This window comes from Meleagris gallopavo, chromosome 30 (genome assembly GCF_905368555.1).
Source record: "Meleagris gallopavo chromosome 30, MGAL_WU_HG_1.1, whole genome shotgun sequence".
In the NCBI taxonomy this organism is placed as follows: Eukaryota; Metazoa; Chordata; class Aves; order Galliformes; family Phasianidae; genus Meleagris; species Meleagris gallopavo.
In genome coordinates, this window is record NC_139433.1 from 4,946,763 (window position 1) to 4,952,919 (window position 6,157).

At 44.8% G+C, this 6,157-nt stretch overlaps 2 non-coding genes across 2 annotated transcripts; one reads left to right on the plus strand and one right to left on the minus strand.

Annotated features, from left to right (window-relative positions):
- The first annotated feature begins 5,462 nt into the window (after positions 1–5,462).
- TRNAV-CAC (transfer RNA valine (anticodon CAC)) lies at positions 5,463–5,535 on the plus strand. Its single transcript has one exon. It is a non-coding gene; the product is annotated as a tRNA-Val (tRNA).
- A 282-nt stretch (positions 5,536–5,817) lies between these two features.
- On the minus strand, positions 5,818–5,889 carry TRNAG-UCC (transfer RNA glycine (anticodon UCC)). The gene has a single exon. It is a non-coding gene; the product is annotated as a tRNA-Gly (tRNA).
- Positions 5,890–6,157: the final 268 nt, after the last annotated feature.

The following is a 6,157-nucleotide window of genomic DNA, read 5'->3' on the forward strand; positions in this document are numbered from 1 at the left end:
AACATATTGCATTAAACTGATAATAACACCTTGAACAACAGGATGGTAGTTTCCATCTGGCCTAGTGCTGAGCTTGGTCTCTCTCATCTCTTCCCTGCCACAGCCAGGGAATGTTAGTCATAGAGTTGGCCAAAGGTCATCCAATAAGGCAGAACAAAGATGAAAAAAAGCCATATAGCAAAAGCAGGGTGCTCAGCAGCAGCAGCAGCTGCTGCTGCTGCAACTCTTGACTCTCCTCTCACCCCAGCTAGACCCTCCTTAAGCCTGGGAGGTGAAAGATGCTAAGAGCTATTTGCTTAATTAGTAGCAATAGCTGAAGTACTTGAGAAACAAAAGCTCCCCTCTCTCTCTGTGCCCCACTTTTACTTGGGAGCCAGGGATGGGGAGCAAATTGCTTGGAAGCCAGAAGGCACCCTGGATCTCGTCACCATGGCTGCACAGACACAGACTCCTGTTATCTCCAGAAGAACAAAACCCTCCTCCCCCCCTCTTCTGTCTCAGCTGGAGCTGATAGAAGGAGAAGAAATAAACAAAACACATTTTTAAAAAACACCCCAACCCAAAACAGCAAATAAATACTCAGGGAATAAACCAATCTTTGATAAAACATATTTGTTGCTGCAGTGGCTTTTGGGTTGCAGGAGAGTTGAATGACTCAAATGAGGATTTCAGGTTACAGAATCCATCTCAGTAATGCCATGAGTTATAAAATCACAACTCACAAACACGATAGATCATGCCAATTGCTTGAGAATAATGGTCTCTAGCTATACGTATCTAAAAGTGTACATCTGAGTTATTTATATATAGGGATGTATGTACTGTTACAATGAGTATATAGAATTTTTATGGACTCTTGTTTGAAACCCACAGGGATCACAACTGTTAATTTGCTGAGACTCTTCTGTGTCTGTATTTCACAATGCACATGGAGAGGTAGCAAGCAAATAGGCAAGGTAAGATAGCTGAATTAGTCAGCTAATAGATTTTCATGCTACCAGTTAAACTGCTTTTGGTATCTGGGCACCTTCACTCAGTGTGGATAGGATTTCTAAAGTAACACAGAATGAAAAACAAAGTGGGACTTTGATATGTACTCATAACCAAAAGGCTAAAAATACGTCAAACAGCATAACAGCAAAGCACTGAAAACTAGCACCCATATATTTATGTACTGCGAGAAATTAGGGCTATTACAGTTGCTCCAGGCTGGCTTCCCACATAAACTGGATAGATAATTTCACTTGGTGCTTCACACATCAAGCTCTGGCCATCTGGCTGAATGTGAGTGTACCTTTCAGCAACATGTCTCATTTTGGCTTGATGCCTCCACAGCCACCTCCCTACAACAGGCACTATTTCAATGTTTAATTACACTTAAAGTTGAAAAAGGACAGCTTGTTTTCAGTCTGTATCTTTCCAGTATCAGCTTCTGGATATGGAGTCTTTGGCTGTCTGTGTATGCATGCAGGGAGCTGTATGCTTAAATCAACCTGTTAACTGCATAAGAGATTAAGGGTCAGAGGATGGCTCACACAACAACTCTGTTTTTTAAAAATAAGTCATTAATAGGTGAATAAACAATGGAAATAACTGCTAATTCAAAAGTTAACCTAGTGCTCCCTATTTTGCACTGACTGGCAGACATAGTCTGTTCTTTGGCTCTTTTTCATTATCAGTTGAAATTAAAATGCTTGTAATTCTATCAAGAAAATTATGACTTTGTTATACAACATACATTTTGCTTACATAAATTTTGTCTTTGTTTACAACATTTTCTTCCAACTGCTAAGAAATACTTTCTTTTGATTCAAAAAGGCCAAAGAATGCCACATTAAACAGCTGATTATGCTTTTCAATTTTTCCACACAAGTATTTTCTCCTATCAGCATTTCCTTGGCCAAGCATAGTGAAGTGTTACCTGTGTAAGTCTAACCTGGGTCACAACAGACAAATCAGCAAGTGAAGTTTCTGTCGTGGGAGACTCACAGGGCTTGAGAGCTTACTCTTACTCTAAAACTTAGCTGACCTTCTTTAGCATATGGACCTACACGGTTAAACTCATTAGATCATGACAACAGCTTGCTCAGACCGGCCTGAAAAGATCAGGCTCTTATTGATAGCTCTGAGGACACTGTTATCACTACAGAATGCATGCTGCTCTCATCTTCTCCCACTGCCAAATAAATGTGAACATCTGCATAGCTATTGTAATAACAGCAATGCTAATATTAATGATACTGGAGTGAGATCTAGGTCTAGTTCCCAGTGCTCACATTCTCCTGGTCAACCATCTTCAGGATCTCTCTCAGATGTCTTTGAGAGCCTGGGTTAAGAAATCATTTTGAAGCAATTGCTGCTGATTTTTCCCCAAACCCACCAACAGTTAAAAAACTGAGTGTAGGATTTCAAAGCACATCAAGTGTTCCAGTTGTGTGGCCTTTCAATGAACTTACATGAGAAATAAATTGCTGTAAATGGCAGCCCAGGACTCTGAGGCTCCATTGTACCTATGCCTCTGACTTGCTGCATGCTCCAGAAAAATTATCATCTCATTGCATTTTTGACAGAGGAAGAGCAGTATGTCTGGGCCTGAGGTATAAGAATATGCCTCTTAGAAAAAAAGGCCCTGGAGAAGACCAGTGTCCCCCTTACACTCTGTTTGATGGACAGGACTTGCACTGGTGCTTAGGGAGGATGCTGTGGTTGAACATCATTGTCACCACTGTGCCCTATAACTAGCTGTAATGAAAGACTGGTTTTCAAAGGACACATATGATTGTGCTCACACGCTCCTTGGTCTGGCAGAAATAGCTAATATTTTCTTTTTGCAGAGCCAGTATTTGACCTCTCTCTTCCCTGCTGACCACGTGATCCTTTTATATATTAGCATGATGCGCTGGTTGTAGTGTCTCCCCCTTCGCTATCACTCACGTACATCCACCTCTCATCTCCCAGTATCCACCAACTCCCAGCATCTGTGCCACTTACTTGGCCTCTTTTCCTTTATGCTGCTCCCCTCCACAGTCGTGTGACTGCTATTGTGTGGTCCCTGTCACACAAAAGCTAGCCTGACCTAATTTAAATCAGTCCTATTGAAGCTGTCCTTGTTTTATCTCCCAGCACAAGGGCTGCGCTCCCTTTCGGAGGTAGCACAAATGAATGGCTAATTGGGGGAGTATTGTGCAGGCAGTGTTGTCTCCAAGCCCTGACTGTCAGCTCTCCTGTTTGATGGTGCTCCAAGCTCCCCTCTCTTTTAGCAGCCATGCAGGCTGTTTTGAGAGCAGAGGGAGAAAAAGGGGAGAAAGGAACTCTGCAGTCATTGCAGCATGTCAAACAAAGCACGGCACAGCCACGTTCAGCACGCTGGTGAAAAGGCTAGCTTGGGGAGGGTTTCCTTCTTCAGAAAGGGCAGGTGCTGGTGATAATAGTAGAGAATATCCATCCTCCACCTCCAAACCACCCCCCTGCTTTCTTTTTCTTGTGTATTTATGTGACAGTCTTTCTTCAAACTCTAGAGATTGCCCTCGGGGAGGGGAGGTGAGGCATAGGCAGCTTTCATATGTGAGCTGCGCCACAGGGTTTGTAAATCTTGGGCGCAGAGAATGGGTCAGAGGCTGGAGGGGAGACTGAAATGTTGCCAGTTTCTTCACCTCCTGAGCAAACTCCGAGCAGTCACCACCAACCAACCTTTGTAAGCAAAGTAAGCAACATCCCTGGGAGCTATTCCAGCAAGTGGCAGGGCCCAGGACCCATCTACACAGTGTCCCAGGGTCCACCACTGACTGACTGAGGGATGACTGCAGTATTTTTTGAGTAAGTTTGGGAGTTAATACCAGACACACAATATCTTTTTTTCTGCTTTCTGCCTCTCATAGGTACCTCCCAGGAACTTCCTCCCTGGGGCTGTTTGGTCTGTTCATCTCCTTTTGCCACTGATCACTTGACTGAAAGAGACCTGTGGAAGAAAAACCTCAAGCATTTGAGTCTTTTCATTGATGATCTTGGTTCATTGCATATTCAATTTCTTCTGCACTAGGGAGAGGACTTTACCCTTACATTGATAAGATTTTCCCCCATCACACTTAGGTGATAACACAATGCAAAGGTTGCTACCAGAGTCCCCTCCTGCAGGCTCCGCCAGTTGCAGGCAAAAAGAGTGTAACACCACCATATTAAACAGTGGTGTGAAGCAAAGAAGTCCCAAGGCTCAAGATTTGTTATAGACTTTAATGTGATATTCTAAACCTCACTGCCAGTCAAATTAGAGAAAACATGAGCAAGTCAGAGTTTAAAGGCATGTGACAACCTTCTCTCTATTCCTTTTGGCTCCAAATCAAGAGATTAGCCACTAGAACATAAAATTAAATGTAACCATGAGGTTTTTTTCTTATAGGTTTCTTTCTTATAGGTTTATGGTTCATTTATCTCATCTAACTTTTTCTCTGCAGCCAGCAGAGCATAAAACACACTTCAAATAACAAAATAAAATGAGAAAAATGAATTATCATATTACCACCTTATCCCAAGGGCTGAAGATTTATGAAAAAAAAAAGAAGACAAAGTAGTGCTATAGGAGCACGTGCATTGCTAACACTGCACTAAGATAATAATAAGGATATGGCGTATTCCTAGAACCACACAGAACTGGGACCAGGGACTTTACCCAAAATCTCAGTGATGAGAGACTCACTACATGGCAATTGCCGGTGTCATCATACAGCACAGACTGTCTTGGAGAGACACAGTGAGCGTATTTTGCATTAGGAAGGTTTACTTGCAGGGAAGGAAGGGAGAAGCAGCACCAAATCTTAGATACCCATGACCAGTCATCCACCAGCTCCTGTCCTGAGGCCAGATTCACTCTGAGCAGCTCTGCAGGGAGCCCCACTCCCTGCTGCCACTGTTATACCGACATCTGGTGGCAGCTGCCTCAGGGAGAGGAGCTGCTACTTCTTCACATGTGGCCTAAAAGCACCACATCTTGTCCTCATGGCCTGCATACAGCCTGCACACCTGGCTTCGGCCTGAGCCACAGGGCTGAGGAGTGGGCATGGGCTGAGGGGTGCACGCTGCCAAGAGGGCATGCAGCAGGCCTGAGGCCTCCAGCAGTGCCATGAGGAGCTGGGCGCGAGGCCTCGTTGTGCTGTGGGCATTGTGCCATGTGTGAGGAATGCTCCTTCTGCTTCTTGCTGGGCTGTTCACCTTTCTGAAAGGAACACCAGCAGAATGCCCTCACACGCAGTGGTGTGGGACACCCACCTCTTCGTCAGCCAGCAGGCCTCTAGAGACAATAATGAAGAGACAGTCGGCACTCATTATTAAGGCTAGTTGCTTAGAACTCCACGCAAAGTTTGCTGGTACTCGGTGTAGGGTTTCTTAGTAGCATACAGGGATGTCCCCACACCAGTGACGTGCGTGCTATGCAGAGTACACACTGCTGAAAAGTCCAAGCAAGTCGTGTTTCCGTAGTGTAGCGGTTATCACGTTCGCCTCACACGCGAAAGGTCCCCGGTTCGATCCCGGGCGGAAACATTTTTTTTTTTTTTTTTTTCCCCCACTTTCTTTTTAACTTTTCTTTATTCTTTTCCTTATCTCTCATACGGTTTTATTTACCTCCTCCCAACTCTTCGACGCTCCGCACCTCCTCTCGGTGAGAGTTGGGGCCGAAAGGACAGCACTGCGCTCTCAAAGCGTATACATTCCACCTGCAGTACTGGTGACCGCCAGCACCCAGGTGGAGAAAACTGCGTTTTGGAGGAGTTTCGGAATCTGCCAAGCAGAAAAGAAAGAAAAAGAAAATATAGGAAAACTCACTGCGTTGGCCGGGAATCGAACCCGGGTCAACTGCTTGGAAGGCAGCTATGCTAACCACTATACCACCAACGCACTACGACGAAGATGAGCCCGCTTTCTCTACTAAGCACAACCACATGGACCCAACCATTTTTCCCTAGAAGGGGCTGAAAACTGAGATGAAGTACGTAGCAATGCTGCCCCACGAGGGCGTTTAAAGATGCATTCGGGATTTATCTCGGGTGTTAAGAAGAGAAAGATAATCGTTTTGTGTGTTTTTACCCCCAACTCCCTCCGTACCCTCTCTAGTAACTTCCCCCTCCCACGCTACGGCTCCATCCCCCACCCGCACTGCGCTCTT